A 20,738-nucleotide genomic window follows, 5' to 3' on the forward strand; every position below is an offset into this window, starting at 1 on the left:
TTTCATAACTAAATAACCGTAGCTCGGTTTTAAATAAACTTTATATGTAAATGGGGTAGAAAAATGCCTAGTTTAACTTGATACACTTTATTTTGCTGTTTAAAAACATTAAAATTGCGTTTATGGCAGAATAGTACCAAATCTAAAATATGAACATGAGGATTTTCCGGAATTGTTGTTTGTTGTTCCGGCCTCATTTAAACTTGCCTAAATAGTTAGCTTACTTATGCTTCACCTCTTGCCGTGTTAAATCAACATTTAATATTGTTGGGTACATAACCGAGAGAGAACTAAATAATTGATGTGGTGTTTCGTCAATATGCAACTCGTTGCATATTGAGCTCCACTTAATTTGTAGTGTTGTTTGTTGCACTTTGCCATGCCATGCTCATTAAACCGGACATGCATCATACTTGATTGTGCATCATGCCATGTTTATGTGATGATTGTTTAGCAGGTTGTTTGCTTCTTTCCGGTTTGCTTCTCTCGTTACCTTCGGTTTCGTTCCGGAGTTGTGAGGATTCGTTCGACTACATCCGTTTGTCTTCTTCATGGACTCGTTCTTCTTCCTTGCGGGATCTCAGGCAAGATGACCATACCCTCGAAATCACTTCTATCTTTGCTTTGCTAGTTGTTCGCTCTATCGCTATGCTTGCGCTACCTACCACCTGCTATATCATGCCTCCCATGTTGCCATGTCAAGCCTCTAACCATCCTTTCCTAGCAAACCGTTGTTTGGCTAAGTTACCGCTTTTGCTCAGCCCCTCTTATAGCGTTGCTAGTTGCAGGTGAAGATTAAGTTTGTTCCATGTTGGAACATGGATATGTTGGGATATCACAATATCTCTTATTTTAATTAATGCATCTATATACTTGGTAAAGGGTGGAAGGCTCGGCCTTATGCCTGGTGTTTTGTTCCACTCTTGACGCCCTAGTTTCCGTCATACCGGCGTTATGTTCCTTGATTTTGCGTTCCTTACGCGGTTGGGTGATTTATGGGACCCCCTTGACAGTTCGCTTTGAATAAAACTCCTCCAGCAAGGCCCAACCTTGGTTTTACCATTTGCCTACCTAAGCCTTTTCCCTTGGGTTCTGCAGACTCAAGAGTCATCTTTATTTACCCCCCGGGCCAGTGCTCCTTTGAGTGTTGGTTCAAACCGAGCGATGTCCGGTGCCCCCTGGGCAACCAGGGTCTATGCCAACCCGACGTCTTGCTCATCCGGTGTGCCCCGAGAACGAGATATGTGCAGCTCCTATCGGGATTTGTCGGCACATCGGGCGGCTTTGCTGGTCTTGTTTTACCATTGTCGAAATGTCTTGTAAACCGGGATTTCGAGACTGATCGGGTCTTCCCGGGAGAAGGTTTATCCTTCGTTGACCGTGAGAGCTTATAATGGGCTAAGTTGGGACACCCCTGCAGGGTATAAACTTTCAAGAGCCGTGCCCGCGGTTATGTGGCAGATCGGAATTTGTTAATATCTGATTGTAGAGAACTTGACACTCGACTTAATTAAAACGCATCAACCGCGTGTGTAGCCGTGATGGTCTCTTTTCGGCGGAGTCCGGGAAGTGAACATGGTTTTTGGGTTATGTTTGACATAAGTAGGAGTTCAGGATCACTTCTTGATCATTACTAGTTGACGACCGTTCCGTTGCTCCTCGTCTCGCTCTTATTTGCGTATGTTAGCCACCATATATGCTTAGTTCTTGCTGCAGCTCCACCTCATTACCCCATCCTTTCCTATAAGCTTAAATAGTCTTGATCTCGCGGGTGTGAGATTGCTGAGTCCTCGTGACTCACAGATACTTCCAAAACAGTTGCAGGTTCCGACGATACCAGTGTAGGTGACGCAACTGAGCTCAAGTGGGAGCTCGATGAAGATCTTGTTCGTTGTGTTGTTTCTTTTCATGTTGATCAGTAGTGGTGCCCAGTTGGGACGATCAGGGATCTAGCATTTGGGGTTGTCTTCTTTTCTTTCGGTTCCGTACTCGGACCTTGATTGTACTCTGATTGATGTATGATTTATTTATGTATTGTGTGAAGTGGCGATTGTAAGCCAACTCTTTATCCCATTCTTGTTCATTACATGGGATTGTGTGAAGATGACCCTTCTTGTGACAAAACCACAATGTGGTTATGACTCTAAGTCGTGCCTCGACACGTGGGAGATATAGCCGCATCATGGGCGTTACAAGTTGGTAATCAGAGCCATCCCCGACTTAGGAGCCCCCTGCTTGATCGAATCGCTGGCGTTGTTGAGTCTAGAAAAAAAATGTGTTGAGTCTTAGGATTATATATATCGGAGAGTAGGATTCTTTTTACTCCTCAGTCCCTTCGTCGCTCTGGTGAGGCCTCCTGACGTAGAAGTTTTGACTTTTCTCTCCTCAAATTTCACTAATTTTTTTTAGGATCACGCGGGTATCTTGGAATCGTTCCGATGGTTTTGTGACGAGAACATTGTTCTTGGTGCCTCCTGACATTTAGGGGTTGTGGCAGTGTCCCGGGGAGTTGAGCTCCGAGGTGTTGTCGTCACAATTTTATCATTGCAGTTCTGGAATACCTGAGTTTTGCCGACATCGAAAATCTCTTTTATGCAGTTGTTGGTGAGATCACCTCGACGCCACCCAGTACCGGGGCGGGAGTACGGGAGTATTGCCATAGCTCGTATAACGGATGCTTTTCGAAGGTTGAGGTAAACGTTTTCCGAAGGTTTCTTGGTTATGTGTTGACGGATGGATACAGCTGGATCTAGGGATTGTTAGTTTGGGTGATATATTTTGTGTCCCCTATATCCCCAACACCAGATTGCATAACCAGAAAGTTTTGGGAGTTTATAAGTGGGAATTCAAGTGGCTCCTAGGATATCTTTCCGACAGATGCATGATAAGAGATTGGGGTTCTACGTCTAGTGGTCCGCCTTTCCACGGTTGGTTTTACAGTGGTCTCGTAGTGTCTTAAAGAGTCCTTGGCTATGCCGACTCGGGGACGCTTCGTATGTCATGTGCACTGCCTTGTACATGATGGTGCTGTACGATCGAGCCCGTGTGGGCCCCACCACGAAAACTTCGGACGAAATCTCTATCATATGTTTGTTCCGGCTTATTCCGCAAGCCAAATCCTTTGTTTTTGTTTTGTTTTGTGGTATTCGAGTTGCTTCAATGCCAAGTGTTCACTCCATACCTTCCCTAAGCGGTGTTCTCATATTCCAATGTGGATACTAATCCTTCTTGATCATCGAGATTGTCATCCCAATTCTTTCCAACCGGCGTGTTTCTCTTCAAGTACATCCAGTCATTTCAACATTCGCGAGATCAATTCTCAGTTCTTTGCAACGGTGTTTGCTTCATCCGTCCCAAGTTGTCTTTGTTTTCCCGCCCTCCCACCCTTTTCTTCAAGGACTCAAATTTCTTAATCAAGTATCCTTTTTTATTGATGCGAAGTCTCTTCATTCTTTTCTTTCAATGTTCTGATCCGGTGATTTCCCATGAAGATACTAACGGAGTTTCAAGTTTATTATTCCTCGTTCTTTTCTTCTCCGGTGGATTCAATTCAAGCTTTCTCGATCATATCTTTTCCTCGTTTCAAATGTTTTCTCATGCCGGTGCAACTCTTAATCATTCTTCGCGTGCTATTCAATTGTTCCGGAGTGCTGAAGATGCCTCAGGAGATTCATGTTTTCATTCCTAATCCGTTCAAGCTATTTCGAGGTCTTACCTTATTCAAGCCATTTAATTCAATCGGTGCAATCTCCCTTTCAAGTAATCATTTCAACGGTGTTTCTTTTGAGTGGGCCCTAACCCACAGGCCTTTTCCCAGGATCTTACCTGACTCTTCTAATTTTCCCGGAGCTATTCCCAAATTCTTTTCGAAGTTTGACATAAGAATGAATTGTCATCAGTCATATGCCTTCTCCAAGGTTGTTTTCAAATTCTTTTAATCGTTGGTTCAACATTTCTAATTTTCATTCCGGAGTGCCGCAACAATTCATGGTGGTGTTTCTTGTCATCATTCTCAACATTCGAAGACCGAAGAAGGGCTTCTTTTCAATCTTATCCGTTCTCTCAGAGATGCGAAGATCAAGCGTGTTGCTCTCCTCTCATAATTGTTTGCGGTTGTGAGAATTCTTTTCACCCACCCGGAGCATTTCAGAAGTCTTTTCAGTTTGATTCTCCGGAGCCGACCATCTCAGAATTATTCATTCAAGCTTTCAGCTCTCGTTCTCCAAATCTTACGGTGCACCGCTCAAGTATTCCCTAGTCAGTTCGTGATCTCTTCGTTCTCATATATTTATATTCTGTCAAGTATCTTTATTCATTTTTCTAATTCTTCCCGGTGAATTGTGCCTTTGCTACTTTCATTTCCAATTCTTACGGTGGTTCGTTCAATATTTCTCTTCCTTCGTTATCATATCAATTTATTCGTTGTTTCAATCCTACCGGTGGTTCGTTGAAAACTTTTCTCAAGTTTGCGCTATATCTATCTTAATCCTTTCTACGAGAATAAGTAGTATGCCAAATCCGTTGCTTGTCATCAATCTAAATTGGTGAAGGATACGCGTAATGTAATTCTTATTCTTGTTTCCTCCAATTGATTAATTCCTTCTTCCGGAGTTCGTTCATGATATCAAATTCTCGGTTCCAAGTTGTTCATCTTTTCTTTCCGGAGCTCCAAGTTATTTCAATTATATCATTTCAAAGCTTCATCTAATCATTGCAAGGCTTCTCCCGGAGTTCTTTTCAACTTTCCCTTTTGTTTGATCATTCTTTTATTATCGTAGTTCTTCATGGAGGATCAACATGGTGCTTCGTCAAGGATCCTTTTCATTCTTCAATTGTTCTTCAAGATTTCTCTCGGAGTCAAGATCCGTCAAGCTATACTCAAAAAATAAACATGGTGCTCAACACATGTTTGTCTTGAGGAGTTCAAGCATTCTTCATCTCGCATTCCGAAGTGCAATTCGTTTTACCTTATCATTTGAGGTGGTGTTATGTCATTCTTGACAGTTTGAGTTCGCGTTTCAGGATTCACATGTTGTCAAGAATGAGATATTTTAAATCCACCAATCTCTTCGTTGGATTTATCTTGTGTCATGTTTCACCTAAAGCTTTCCCTAAGGATTTTTGCTATTTATGGTGCACTTAAATGACCCAAGTTCTTCATTTATCCTCCCGGCGAAATAAGTTTCTCGTCTCCTTGTTCATATCAATCCAATCTATTGTTTTTCCATTAGTGGCCGTTTGTCACCTCATAATGTTGAGATGTTTTCATAAGCCCACTACAATCTCATTCTTTGCGTTGTTGGTTTTCCAACAACTCCGTTCTAACCTTCTTGCAAGGATGCTTTCCAAATTCAATTGTGGTAGAAGTTATCATTTCCTTCTCCGTTCTCTTATTCCGACGATCTATCTTCCATTCGTTCGTCCCGGAGGCATTGTGATGTTGCTCTCTTCGACCAATCATCTTGTTTTGTCAAGATCATGTAATTTTTTCCTTTATTATCCGTTTAGCCGGAGTGTCGTGTTTTCATTCGAGTTCTCTCATCTTATCAAGTTTTGTCTCCTTCCTCAACCGGAGTGCTGTCTGAAATCTTTCTTACCCCTTGTGCCATTCTTTCATTAGTTCCGGAGGCAGTGTGTTGTTAAATTCATCGAGTATCCTCTCATCTTGTCAAGATCATGTTCAATTCCTTCCATTTACAGTCGGAGTGCTGCCCAAATTATATCATTCTTATTCCTTCCCTATCTTGTTCTAACCGGAGTGGTTTAAATATCTATCGTGTCAATTAACCTCAAGGTTCTCATGGTGTTCCTTGCTTCGGTTTACTACGGAGTGCTCTCAAATCGCTTATCTCCGTTGTGTCATTTCCTCAAGCTTTGCGACCTCTCAAGGTTCTTTGGTTTCACTCGTTTGTCAAAGAAGCAACTTTGTTTTTCTCTTCCTCTTCTGTTCTCTCCGGTGCCATCCAAGATCTCGGGACGAGATCCTCTTGTAGTGGTGGAGTGTTGTAACGCCCCGAGACCGACGCTCTAGAAGACTTCCATGTATTTCGTTGTCACCGTGTGATTTATTTATTTGTTGCATTCATCATTGCATCATCGCTTTGCATTCGCATGTTTTTAAAACTTGCATCCGCTAGTAGTTGCCGCGTCCCCCCTTGCTTTCGTTGACCATTTCGAGACCAACCTCACTTGCAACGTTGCTCCTTGTTTTCTCTCTTGTCTTCTCCGGGGCCTTTTGTCAGACACTTTGTCTTTGCCGACCCCTTCAGACCACCCCTCGCGCGCGTCCAAAAATTGTCCCGAACCCGACACGGGTTGTCGTTACCGTTGTTTCCGAATCATCACCAAACATCTATAAAACATCACCATTTTCTTTGTTGGACTCTCCACAGCCTATTTTCTCGACCGATCAATTTTGATCGGAGGGTCCGTTTTGCCTTAAGCTAGTCCACCTAGCTATTTAAACAGCCTAACCCTAGTTTTTAGGAGGCTTGTCCCATCCATCCTTTCTCTACCGCCGCCACCCCGTGTCTCATCTTCCACATCCGGATCCCCTCGCCCAGCCAATCCATCGAGCGCCTCCTCCTCCCTGTTCGATCCAGAGGAGTGGAGCTCCTCCGCGCCAAGGCCTCCTCGCAACCTTCTTCCTCCAAGGCCGCCCTTCCTCGCATCGATCTGGAGCCCGATACCCTCTGCGCCTCGATCCCTCCTCACCTGCAAAACCAGCGCCGCCTCGCCATTCCCTACCTCGGCCTCGCTACCCCGCGCCTCTCTCTTGCCTCCTGTGTAAGCCACCAGGAGGCGGGCTCCCCATGCTGCACAGCAGCTCCTCGCCACCCGAATCCGTTCCCCAGGTCGCCGAACCTCCCTACAAGCGTCGCCGCCGCCGGCCACAGGACCAGCGCCATGCCTTGTCACCTTCCCTCTTTCTTCCTTCTCCCTCTGTATTCACCTCTCTCTCTCTCTGTCTCAACAGGGAACTGAGCTCCATGGCCATTGCCTCCCCTTGTGAAGTCGTTGCCGTCGTCTCGAACCACCTCGTCGCCGGGAGCTAGCGCCTTGTCCACTCGCCGTCTTCGCTGCCCGTGGGCCTCCCTGCCTGACGCCATGGATGGCCGCTCCCCACTGCTCGCAGCCGCGTCCCCTCCCGGCTCTCGTGCGTGTCCAGCACCAAAGGAGTGGAGCTCCTCGAGCCGTCGATCCAGCGGGCAGGTGCCCGAGCGCCTCCTCACCTCGTCCCCGTCGCCGCTGCCTGCCTCGCCTCCTGCTGAGCGCCTCCCTCACCTGCGGCCTCCTCCCCGACCCCGCGCCAAGTTCGTCTATGAGCCACGCCGCCACGCAGCCCTGGAGCTTCTTCGATGTCCCGCCAAGTCCCTCTGCTCGAGCTCGTTGACCCGCCGCTTCCCGCGCCTGCCGGCCCTGCCTCAAGTCCCGCCGCCGCTGTTCTGTTTCCTGACGAGCTAAGATGAGACGACCGCTGCAGCTCGCTCGCCTGGCGTTGACCTGTCGCCTAGGCCACCAGCTCGCCCGCTTCGGCCTGCCTCCTCCACTGACCGGCCTCCAGCCCAGCTGCTACCCGCGAGCCTCCTCCACCGATCTAGGCCATGGCCCATGGTGAGAACCCCAGCCCCTCCCGATGCAGCCCGGATCATATTTTTTCCCCGTCTGCGATTTTGTCCATTATCCAGGATTTTACAGTTTTACAGAAAAACCCTCAAACATCATGCATATAATAACTCTTTAACCGTGCATCGGATTAAAATGATTCAAACATGTAAAATGCTCAAAAATTTGTGTAGTTTAATAATATGTCATTCTCATCCATGTTTAAAATGTTGTTTGCTTAAATTTGCTTAAATAGCATGTTAAAATACTTTATTTCATAACTAAATAACCGTAGCTCGGTTTTAAATAAACTTTATGTGTAAATGGGGTAGAAAAATGCCTAGTTTAACTTGGTACACTTTATTTTTCTGTTTAACAACATTAAAATTGCGTTTATGGCAGAACAGTACCAAATCTAAAATATGGACATGAGGATTTTCCAGAATTGTTGTTTGTTGTTCCGGCCTCATTTAAACTTGCCTAAATAGTTAGCTTACTTATGCTTCACCTCTTGCCGTGTTCAATCAACATTTAATATTGTTGGGTACATAACCGAGAGAGAACTAAATAATTGATGTGGTGTTTCGTCAATATGCAACTCGTTGCATATTGAGCTCCACTTAATTTGTAGTGTTGTTTGTTGCACTTTGCCATGCCATGCTCATTAAACCAGACATGCATCATACTTGATTGTGCATCATGCCATGTTTATGTGATGATTGTTTACCAGGTTGTTTGCTTCTTTTCGGTTTGCTTCTCTCGTTACCTTCGGTTTCGTTCCGGAGTTGTGAGGATTCGTTCGACTATGTCCGTTTGTCTTCTTCATGGACTCATTCTTCTTCCTTGCGGGATCTCAGGCAAGATGACCATATCCTCGAAATCACTTCTATCTTTGCTTTGCTAGTTGTTCGCTCTATCGCTATGCTTGCGCTACCTACCACCTGCTATATCATGCCTCCCATGTTGCCATGTCAAGCCTCTAACCATCCTTTCCTAGCAAACCGTTGTTTGGCTAAGTTACCGCTTTTGCTCAGCCCATCTTATAGCGTTGGTAGTTGCAGGTGAAGATTAAGTTTGTTCCATGTTGGAACATGGATATGTTGGGATATCACAATATCTCTTATTTTAATTAATGCATCTATATACTTGGTAAAGGGTGGAAGGCTCGGCCTTATGCCTGGTGTTTTGTTCCACTCTTGCCGACCTAGTTGCCGTCATACCGGCGTTATGTTCCTTGATTTTGCGTTCCTTACGCGGTTGGGTGATTTATGGGACCCCCTTGATAGTTCGCTTTGAATAAAACTCCTCCAGCAAGGCCCAACCTTGGTTTTACCATTTGCCTACCTAAGCCTTTTCCCTTGGGTTCTGCAGACTCAAGGGTCATCTTTATTTACCCCCCCGGGCCAGTGCTCCTTCGAGTGCTGGTTCAAACCGAGCGATGTCCGGCGCCCCCTGGGCAACCAGGGTCTATGCCAACCCGACGTCTTGCTTATCTGGTGTGCCCTGAGAACGAGATATGTGCAGCTCCTATCGGGATTTGTCGGCACATCGGGCGGCTTTGCTGGTCTTGTTTTACCATTGTCGAAATGTCTTGTAAACCGGGATTCCGAGACTGATCGGGTCTTCCCGGGAGAAGGTTTGTCCTTCGTTGACCGTGAGAGCTTATAATGGGCTAAGTTGGGACACCCCTGCAGGGTATAAACTTTCGAGAGCCGTGGCCGTGGTTATGTGGTAGATGGGAATTTGTTAATATCCGGTTGTAGAGAACTTGACACTCGACTTAATTAAAACGCATCAACCGCGTGTGTAGCCGTGATGGTCTCTTTTCGGCGGAGTCCGGGAAGTGAACATGGTTTTTGGGTTATGTTTGACGTAAGTAGGAGTTCAGGATCACTTCTTGATCATTACTAGTTGACGACCGTTCCGTTGCTCCTCGTCTCGCTCTTATTTGCGTATGTTAGCCACCATATATGCTTAGTGCTTGCTGCAACTCCACCTCATTACCCCATCCTTTCCTATAAGCTTAAATAGTCTTGATCTCGCGGGTGTGAGATTGCTGAGTCCTCGTGACTCACAAATACTTCCAAAACAGTTGCAGGTGCCGACGATACCAGTGCTGGTGACGCAACTGAGCTCAAGTGGGAGCTCGATGAAGATCTTGCTCGTTGTGTTGTTTCTTTTCATGTTGATCAGTAGTGGTGCCCAGTTGGGATGATCAAGGATCTAACATTTGGGGTTGTCTTCTTTTCTTTCGGTTCCATACTCGAACCTTGATTGTACTTTGATTGATGTATGATTTATTTATGTATTGTGTGAAGTGGCGATTGTAAGCCAACTCTTTATCCCATTCTTGTTCATTACATGGGATTGTGTGAAGATGACCCTTCTTGCGACAAAACCACAATGCGGTTATGCCTCTAAGTCGTGCCTCGACACGTGGGAGATATATCCGCATCGTGGGCGTTACACTATCATTCCATTTCCAATATAGATAACTTGCAGAAGGCGTATCGGGCAGAATCAAGTCCATATGCACTACATCAATCACATAGCATGTGCGCTGAACTAGTTGAGTCCATCAGGCCTACCGTCGAGGATGCGCAAGCCCCCTCTCTCCCTCGTGGCATGCGGGGCGCCATAATTTTAGTTGAACTTCACACAAAAGAGATTGGAATGAGTCGACGCTCCTCCTTCTACTGCCACAATGAGGTTGTTAATACATGTCAATGAATGACCTTCATGGCAAGATATGGGGACCGGAAGAATAACTTTATCTCCCAAAGTTCTCTCACATAGGTCAATATTGTCATTTATCCACATGGTCATGCTTTGTCATACTTTGCTAACGTTCTATTTTTTAATAAAGCTATTCTATCGCAATCTTTTCTTGTTTTAAAAATAAAGTTGGTTAAACTAGTGCCACTATTATAATAATCATGCTGTTTCTTTATCTGTGCTAAGAGGAATAATCAACTACAGATGTTGGGATGGTGAAAAGCATTCACCAAGTTCTTGGGTTATATGACACGGCTAGCCAAGATGGATTTAATCCCGAGTTTTACTTTAGCCAAAGGCTATAAGTGCCATGAGTATGTGCAAGCTAAGCAACCTCGTAAGCCACAGAAGCATGCGAAGGAGAGACACCTCGCACCACTAGAGCTCATACGTTCAGATCTGTGGGAGATGAATGGTGTCTTGACTAAAGGTGGAAAGAAATATTTCATGACGTTGATTGACGATTCCACTAGATTGTGCTATGCATATTTGTTAAATACTAAAGATGAGGCTCTATAGTACTACAAAATCTATAAGGCAGAAGTTGAGAACCTACTTGAAAAGAAAATGTAATGAGTCCGGTGTGATCGTGGTGGAGAGGAGCAACCCGCTTATGCATATATTGGCAGTGGCAGTGCCACCAGTGATGCATAACATTTTATCTGCCAATGTTTGACCTGCATGGCCTTAAACAAGACTAGTTACAATGTTTCAGGAAATCCTTGAGTCAAATTGCTTACACGAAGAATCGATCATTTTTCTTTATTTGTTCCCGTTCTCACATTGTTTTAGTTGTACATTAACTATTGGATCGGATATGTGAATCATTGAGATGTGTAGGCATCTTTCTTGTACTTATTATTTTAATCTTATGGGTTGGTTGTGAATCTTGCAAGGTGGGAAACACATCATGATGATGCAGAGGACAACAACCATAACAAGTTGTTCAAACTTGGTACTATTGTAATTGTGAAAGTGCGGCAAATGAGCTGATCATGCGAGTCCCAAGAATAATAATTCTAATTGTTTTGCTTGTTGATCCTGTGGAACTGATAGAACGAGCCAAGGCTTTGATTATTTTAATAATAGAATTTAAGTAAAGTGAATAAAATTTAAGTAAAGTTACCCGCTCGTGAACGGACGTGTGGCCGGAATAGGTTTCTCGGCTTCCTGGCTAGTTTAATGGAGGCGTTTCAATGCGTCGAGGAGGCGTGTTCTTCCAGGCGTATAGTGGGCGAGGGAGGAGGGGTAGTATAACTGATGCCGCCTATACCCACTTCATTTACTAGCAATTGCGGTACCCCAAGAGATGAAAAACTAACTGTTGTCGCCGCCTACCAACTACGTTCACTCGGGATTGTAGTTCCCCAAGATTGGAAAAATGAACTGCTGCTGCCGGCCCCAGTACCCCAATACACACTGATCACTCATACGTCTCCAACATATCTATAATTTTTTATTGTTCCATGCTATAATTTTTTTGGACTAACCTATTAACTTAGTGCACAGTGTGAGTTGTTGTTTTTTTTGCATGTTTTTGGCTTTTCAGAAAATCAATATCAAATGAAGTCCAAATTGAGAAAAAACCTTGGATTAATTTTTCTCGACCAGAAGAGACCCTAGAAGGTTCGGGAGAAGACCAGAAGAGCCACGAGGGAGCGTCAAGCCCTAGGGGTGTGCCCCAGGGGGGCGCCCCCAAGCTTGTGGGCCCCTTGTGGCACATCAAACCCTAATTCCACCTATATAAATACTCAAATATTTCCCTTACATCATAGAGACACCCGAAATACTTTTTCCGCCGCCCTAAGTTGCAGAACCACGAAATCCCATCTGGAGGCCTTCTCTGGTAGTCTTCCAGAGGGGAATCGATCACAGAGGGGCTCTAAATCAACCTTGCTGCCTTTCCAATGATGCATGAGTAGTTCACCACAGACCTACGGGTCCATAGTTAGTATCTAGATGGCTTCTTCTCTCTTTGATCTTCAATACAATGTTCTCCTTGATGTTCTTGGAGATCTATTTGATGTAATGACCTTTTGTGGTGTGTTTGTTGGGATTCGATGAATTGTGAGTTTAGGATCAGATCTATCCGTGAATATTATTTGAGTTTTCTTTGAACTCTTTTATGCATGATTACTATAGCTTCTTATTTCTCTTTGAACTATTGATTTTGTTTGGCCAGCTAGATTGGTTTTTCTTGCAATGGGAGAGGTGCTTTGTAATGGGTTCGATCTTACGATGCTCAATCCCAGTGACAGAAGGGGACATGACACGTATGTATCATTGCTATTAAGGGTAAAAAGGTGGGGTTTATTCATACGTGAATTTATCTTGTCTACATCATGTCATCTTGCTTGAGGCGTTACTCCATTTCTCATGAACTTAATACACTAGATGCATGCTGGATAGCGGTCGATGTGTGGAGTAATAGTAGTAGATGCAGAATTGTTTCAGTCTACTTGTCTCGGACAATATGCCTTTATATGATCATTGCCTTGGATATCGTCATAATTATTTGCTTTTATATCAATTGCCCAACACTAATTTGTTTACCCATTGTATGCAATTTTCAAGTGAGAAGCCTCTAGTGAAAACTATGGGCCCTCGGGTCTATATTTTATCATATATTAAAACCAAAAATACCTTGCTGCGTTTTTCTTTTATTTATTTTATTTTGTATTTGTGCCTGGTCTATCTATCGGAAAGTATACAATTTAATCTTGCTCGTAACCATCAAGGGATTGACAACCCCTTATTCACGTTGGGTTGCAAGGATTTGTTGTTTGTGTGTAGGTGCTGTAACGAGTTGTTGCTTGGTTTTCCAAATGGATTGATAACCTTGGTTCTTAACTGAGGGAAATACTTATCTCTACTGTACCGCATCATCCTCTCCTCTTCGAGGAAATCCCCACGCAGTTCACAAGTAGCAGGAAGAAGTTCTGGTGCCGTTGCCGGGGAGACATCATCAACAACTATCAAGTACCTTTCGCATAAACTTTCATATCCTTCCATTTACATTATTTTCCATTTGCCTCTCGTTTTCATCTCCCCCACCTCTAAAAGACATTTTACCAAAATATTTTTTGTTTTCTTTTTGTGTTTGCTTCTTTGCTTGCTTGTTATCTTGTTTGCGTAGTTACGATGTCCCATGAAAATTATCATGACATTTCCTTTCCTAACATATTGGTCGAGATCGAGAAGAATACTAAGGCTTACATGACTCACAATTTGAGGACAATAATTTTTTTACCGAAGAACTTAAAGAACACTCTATTTTACTTGATGCTATTGCAAAACAACTTGATCATGTTAGTGAAGAAGTTGCTAATCTTCAATCTCAGTTCGCCCATACTGAAATCTGCTAGGAAAAATTTCTGATGCACAAGCTACGCTGGTAAATCAAATGGCAGCTAAGCCGGAATCATTAGTACCTAGTAACGATGAAGATATTAAAATGATTGGTGTTTCCTCCATTGAATCTTTGTTTAGTATTGTTAAACTTAATGAGAAGGAAATTGAAGAAGATTCAACTTTAGCTAGAACGCGTCCCATAATTCGGAGGGTGAAAATCTGAATGAAAAAATGATAAAAGTGGGTTGGGAGAGGTAAAAACTTCAAATAGTGATGTGCCCACTCTTTGGGATTACAAAGAATTTAATTATGATAGTTTTTCTTTGATTGAATGTATTTCTTTGTTGCAATCCATGCTAAGTTCACCCAATGCTTATGAGCAAAATAAGACTTTTACTAAATATGTTGTAGAAGTAATGATGAAAGCTTTAGAAGAAAAGCTAGAATCAGAGGTTTCAATTCCTAGAAAATTATGAGTGCAATGCTTTATGTGATTTGGATGCTAGTGTTTTCACAATTCCGAAATCCCTATGTGATGTGCTAGGTTTTACCAATATAGATGAATGTTCTCTTAATTTGCACTTAGCGGATTCTACTATTAAAAAGCCTTTGGGTAGAATTAATGATGTTCTTATTCTTACAAATAGGAACTATGTGCCCATTGATTTTATTGTGCTTGATATTTAATGTAATCCTTCTTGCCCCATAGTACTTGGTAGACCCTTCTTACGAACTATAGGTGATGTTATTGACATGAACGAAGGGAATATAAAATTTTAGTTTCCATTAAAGAAAGGTATGGAACACTTTCCTGGAAATAAAATTTTTCCACCATATGAATGAATCATGAGGGCCACCTATGGAACTAAAACCAAAGGGGACAACACTTGAAACTATGCATTACGCCGAGCTAGGGGTGTAAAACAATAGCGCTAGTTGGGAAGCAACCCAATAGTTATCCTTTATTACTTTTTGTTTCTTTGTTGTTTTTCAATAAGCAACCAATTATGCTACTGTTATGATTGTGTTTTAGTGTTTAAATTAGTGTTTGTGCCAAGCAAATCCTATAGGATGATTTGGTTAATAGTTGTTTTGATTCTGTGCAAAAATAGAAACTTTTGCATCCAGTAGCAGAATTGTTAAATTTTGCTGAAGAGAGATAAAATTCTGAATTTTTTACACATGATTGATATACAAATTTCCAACGTTGTACTAAATTTTCAGAAAATTTTGGAGTTACAGAAGTATGGTCAATGTTCAGATTGCTACAGACTGTTCTGTTTTTGACAGATTCTGTTTTTGATGCATTGTTTTGCTTGTTTTGATGAAACTATGGATTGTATCGGGGGGTATAAGCCATGGAGAAGTTAGAATACAGTAGCTATAATGCAAAAATAAAATATTAATGGGTTTGCAACAGTACTTAAAGTAGTGATTTGCTTTATCATACTAACGGATCTCACAAGGTTTTGTTGAGTTTTGTGTGATTAAAGTTTTCAAGTTTTGGGTGAGATGACGATGGATGAAGGAATAAGGAGTGGTAAGATCCTAATCTTGGGGATGCCCGAGGCACTCCAAGGTAATATTCAAGGACTCCCAAGCAACTAAGCTTGGGGATGCCCCTCTTTGTTCTACCAACTATCGGTCATTTTATTTGGAGCTATATTTTTATTCGTCACATATCATGACTTTTGCTTGGAGCGTCGTGTGTTATGTGAGTCTTTGCTTTGTTTTATTTTTAGTTTGTCACAATCATCCTTGCGAACACACTTATTTGAGAGAGCCACACACTTATCATGATTTGTTAGAGCACTCTATGTGCTTCACTTAAATCTTTTGAGCTAGGCAGTTGCTCTAGTGCTTCGCTTATATCCTTTTGAGCATGGCGGTGGTTATATTTTGAAGAAATACATACAATCTCATGCTTCACTTATTATTTTGAATAAATCTAGGGCCGGTAATATGGCAATAACTCTACATTAATCTGTTCGGTTCCCATCCTAATTTATGTCACTGGTACAGCGAGGTGCTATACAAACGATTTTTAAACCCTTTCCATGACAACATTTGGAACCGTCGCCTAGTGAGTGACTGCAATAGGGGGATCCTTCCCACACGACCCAGAAACCGTCAGGGATATGCCCTCCTAGCACACACGCTCAGCAAAATGAGGTCATGTGCGACCGACGAGCGATCAAATAGGGTTATACGTACAATAGTGCTAAAAAATACAATTATACAGGCGAAATCGTTTCCGATCGTAAGTAAATCCCGCACAGTTAGTCCCTGCTAAACATTTCCGATCGTATGTACATCCCACACAGTCAATCCAACAAGTACGTTTCCGTTCGTATATACATCCCACACAGTCACTCCAAGGAAAATGTTTCCGTTCGCAGGAACATCACTCACAATTTTCTCCATTAAATCATTTGTGATAGCGTTGCCATTGCACACGATATTACCAATTTTATCATTTGCGTTATTAAATGCATCACACACGCTGCATAGAAGAAATTGTGTGTCAAATTCTGTCCATCACACACACTTTTTATGTGGTAATCATTTGCGCAAGGTGGCCTAATGCAAACAGTTTTCAAGAGGATGTTGTGTGTGATTGTTCATTGATCCAACACGGTTTATTCCTAGAAACTATGTGCGTTGCCTGAGGTCATCGCCCACGGTGTTTTCTCAATAACCGTTTGCAATAGAAAAACCCAAGTAGTAGACTAATTGGCCATTAGCAGGCTACTTGGCCTATTATTAATAATCCATTTATTAATCTAATTGACATTTCATATTAAGGACACAATATATTTCATTTCCATATTAAGGAAGCAGGATTTCATAATTGAAATACATCAGAGTACAACATCACATAGCTTTAGCACTCAGCTACTCCATTACACAACTGCACCAGCACCAAGTTTCACATGCAACATCTACAACCTTTCAAAATTAGCATCATAGACGGAACATAGACACATGAATCTCATCTAGAAAACTGCTGAAGTGGAAGGCGAATATTGAGCCTTCATTGATGTTGAAGGTTGATGTCTACTACACAACCTTCTTCTTGTAGACATTGTTGGGCCTCCAAGTGCAGAGGTTTGTAGGACAGTAGCAAATTTCCCTCAAGTGGATGACCTAAGGTTTATCAATCCGTGGGAGGCGTAGGATGAAGATGGTCGCTCTCAAGCAACCCTGCAACCAAATAACAAAGAGTCTCTTGTGTACCCAACACACCCAATACAATGGTAAATTGTATATGTGCACTAGTTCGGCGAAGAGATGGTGATACAAGTGCAATATGGATGGTAGATAAAGGTTTTTGTAATCTGAAAATATAAAAACAGCAAGGTAACTATTGATAAAAGTGAGCGAAAACGGTATTGCAATGCGTTGAAAAAAGGCCTAGGGTTCATACTTTCACTAGTGCAAGTTCTCTCAACAATAATAACATAACTGGATCATATAACTATCCCTCAAAATGCAACAAAGAGTCACTCCAAAGTCACTAATAGCGGAGAACAAACGAACAGATTATTGTAGGGTACAAAACAACCTCAAAGTTATCCTTTCTAATCGATCTATTCAAGAGTCCGTAGTAAAATAACACGAAGCTATTCTTTCCCTTCGATCTATCATAGAGTTCATACTAGAATAACACCTTAAGATACAAATCAACCAAAACCCTAATGTCACCTAGATACTCCAATCTCACCTCAAGTATCCGCGGGCATGATTATACGATACGCATCACACAATCTGAGATTCATCTATTCAAACCAACACAAAGAACTTCAAAAAGTGCCCCAAAGTTTCTACCGGAGAGTCAAGACGAAAACGTGTGCCAACCCCTATGCATAAGTTCACAAGGTCACTGAACCCGCAAGTTGATCACCAAAACATACATCAAGTAGATCACGTGATATCCCATTGTCACCATAGATAAGCACATGCAAGACATACATCAAGTGTTCTCAAATCCTTAAAGACTCAATCCAATAAGATAACTTCAAAGGGAAAACTCAATCCATTACAAGAGAGTAGAGGGGGAGAAACATCATAAGATCCAACTATAATAGCGAAGCTCGTGATACATCAAGATCGTACCACCTCAAGAACACGAGAGAGAGAGATCAAACACATAGCTACTGGTCCATACCCTCAGCCCCGAGGGTGAACTACTCCCTCCTCATCATGGAGAGCGCCGGGATGATGAAGATGGCCACCGGTGAGGGATCCCCCCTCCGGTAGGGTGCCGGAACAGGGTCCCGATTTGTTTTTGGTGGCTACAGAGGCTTGCGGCAGCGGAACTCCCGATCTAGGTTATTTTCTGGAGGTTTCAGTATTTATAGGAATTTTTGGCGTAGGTCTCACGTCAAGGAGGTTCCCGAGTCGTCCACGAGGCAGGGGCCCATGCCCAGGGGGGTGCGCGCGCCCTCCACCCTCGTGGACAGCTCGGGACTCTTCTGGCCGAACTCTTTTGCTCCGGAGGCTTCTTTTGGTCCATAAAAAATCATCAAAAATTGGCACGTCAATTGGACTCCGTTTGGTATTCCTTTTCTGTAAAACTCAAAACACAAGGAAAAAACAGAAACTGGCAGTAGGCTCTAGGTTAATAGGTTAGTCCCAAAAATCATATAAAATAGCATATAAAACATCCTAGAAGGATAATATAATAGCATGAATACTTCATAAATTATAGATACGTTGGAGATGTATCAGCATCCCCAAGCTTAATTCCTACTCGTCCTCGAGTAGGTAAATGATAAAAGAAATAATTTATGAAGTGTGAATGCTAGCAGGTGCACAAGTTTGATCAATGATAATTTCAATCACCTTTTCTAGCATCATTATATGTCATAACAGTAGCTTATATCATAAAGCTTCTCATGATCAAGTAACAAGCTATTCACATGTTAAAGTATAGATCATAAACTTTCTTGAAAACTAACAAACAGTTCTCAGTCATCAAACAACTGCAATTCATCTTATTTTCAGGAAGGGTCTATGTAAGAGCTTTGATTTAGCAAATCCCACATACTCAACTATCATATAGTCTTCCATGATTCCTACCACTCAAAGCATATTTTTAGAACAAATAACATCCATCGAACACAGAGAAAGATAGGGGCTTAATGTTCCGCCTCCCAACTTATTTATCATATAGATAATTGTCAACAATAATAATTCATGATCAAATATATTTGAATGGCCATATATGCTTAGATCTTTCTCCACCACATGATGCTTGCCAACTAAAAAGTAGGTTGGAATGAGAAGGAATACTCTTGAATCTTGCATAAAAGTAAAAGATAGACCCTTCGCAGAGGGAAGTAGGGATTTACAGAGGTGCCAGAGCTCGAAGCTAAAACAGAGATGAAAATAATTTTGAGAGGTATGCTTTCATTGTTAACATAACGACCAAGAGTTCCCAATATCTTCCATACTAGATACATTATAGGCGGTTCCCAAACAGAAAGATAAAGATTTTACTCCCCCTCCACCAACAATCACACTCCACGGCTTGTCCGAAACAACGGGTGCCGTCCAACTTTCAACAATCCTAGGGGAGTTTGTTTAAATTATTTGCGAATTTGTTTTTGATCTTTTGCTCATAGGACTGGGCATCCCAGTTACCAGCCATTTTCTCGTGAATGATGAGCGGAGTCCACTCATCGTGAGAATAACCCACCTAGCATGGAAGATACTGACAGCCCCTAGTCGCTACATGAGCGATTCGGGCATACAAAACAGATTATTATTTGAAGGTTTAGAGTTTGGCACATGCAAATTTACTTGGAACGGCAGGTAAATACCACATATAGGTAGATATGGTGGACACTCATGGACGGAACTTGGATCAAGGATTTTGGATGCACAAGCAGTATTCCCGCTTAGTACAGATATTTTGGCTAGCAAAGGATTCTAAACAGCAAGCACCACATGTTAGAGGATCCATAACAATATAACTTGTATACAAATATACCCAAGCATAACTCATTTTGTTGTCTTCCTTGTCCAACTTCAACTAATTTTGTCAGGTTTGAAAATAATTAATGGGGCTCACAATCATAGAAGTTGTCCAAGATAGTATATTTATACGTGAAATCTCTCTTCCTTCAATATTATTTCATGAATTGTTCAAGTGACCAATACAATGTTTGCTAGCCTTCAAAAAATTTACCACCTCTACTTCTTATATGTGAAGGCATTACTCCCCATGGGAAAGGCATATGAAACATATATAATTTCAGATTTATGACATTCAAATCATTCAACCATTTACTCATAGGATATAAGTGAAGAACATGAGTAAATGACAAACTACTCCAAAAAGATATAAGTGAAGATCAATGAGTAGTGAAATAATTATGTAGCTATGTGAAGACTCTCTCGCATTTAAGAATTTTAGATCTTGGGATATTATTCAAGCAGCAAGCAAAAAAAAAATGACATTTCAAGGATAGCACTCATCATGTGAAGAAGCAAAAACTTAGGCTCAACCGATACTAACCGATAATTGTTGAAGAAGAAAGGTGGGATGCCTACCGCGGCATCCCCAAGCTTAGATGCTTGAGACTTCTTGAAATATCATCTTGGGGTGCCCTGGGTATCCCCAAGCTTGAACTTTTGCGTCTCCTTAATTCCTTTTATATCACGGTTTCCTAAATCTTGAAAGCTTCATCCACACGAAACTCAACAAGAACTCGTGAGATAAGTTAGTATAAACCAATGCAAAAACCTTATCATTCTCTACTGTAGAAAATCACAAAAATTATTATTCAACATTGCGTACTAAATGTCTCTGCATATTTAATACTCCTATCCTCAAATAGAATCATTAAACAAGCAAACATAACAGCAATCTGCCAAAACAGTACAGTCTGTAAAGAATGCAAGATTCATCATACTTCCCTAACTCCAAACATTATGAAATTCTACCACACTGTAGAAAATTTATCAGAGCTTATTATGCAAAAAGTTTCAACATTTTATCA

This window comes from Aegilops tauschii, chromosome 4 (genome assembly GCF_002575655.3).
Source record: "Aegilops tauschii subsp. strangulata cultivar AL8/78 chromosome 4, Aet v6.0, whole genome shotgun sequence".
NCBI classification, from domain to species: Eukaryota; Viridiplantae; Streptophyta; class Magnoliopsida; order Poales; family Poaceae; genus Aegilops; species Aegilops tauschii.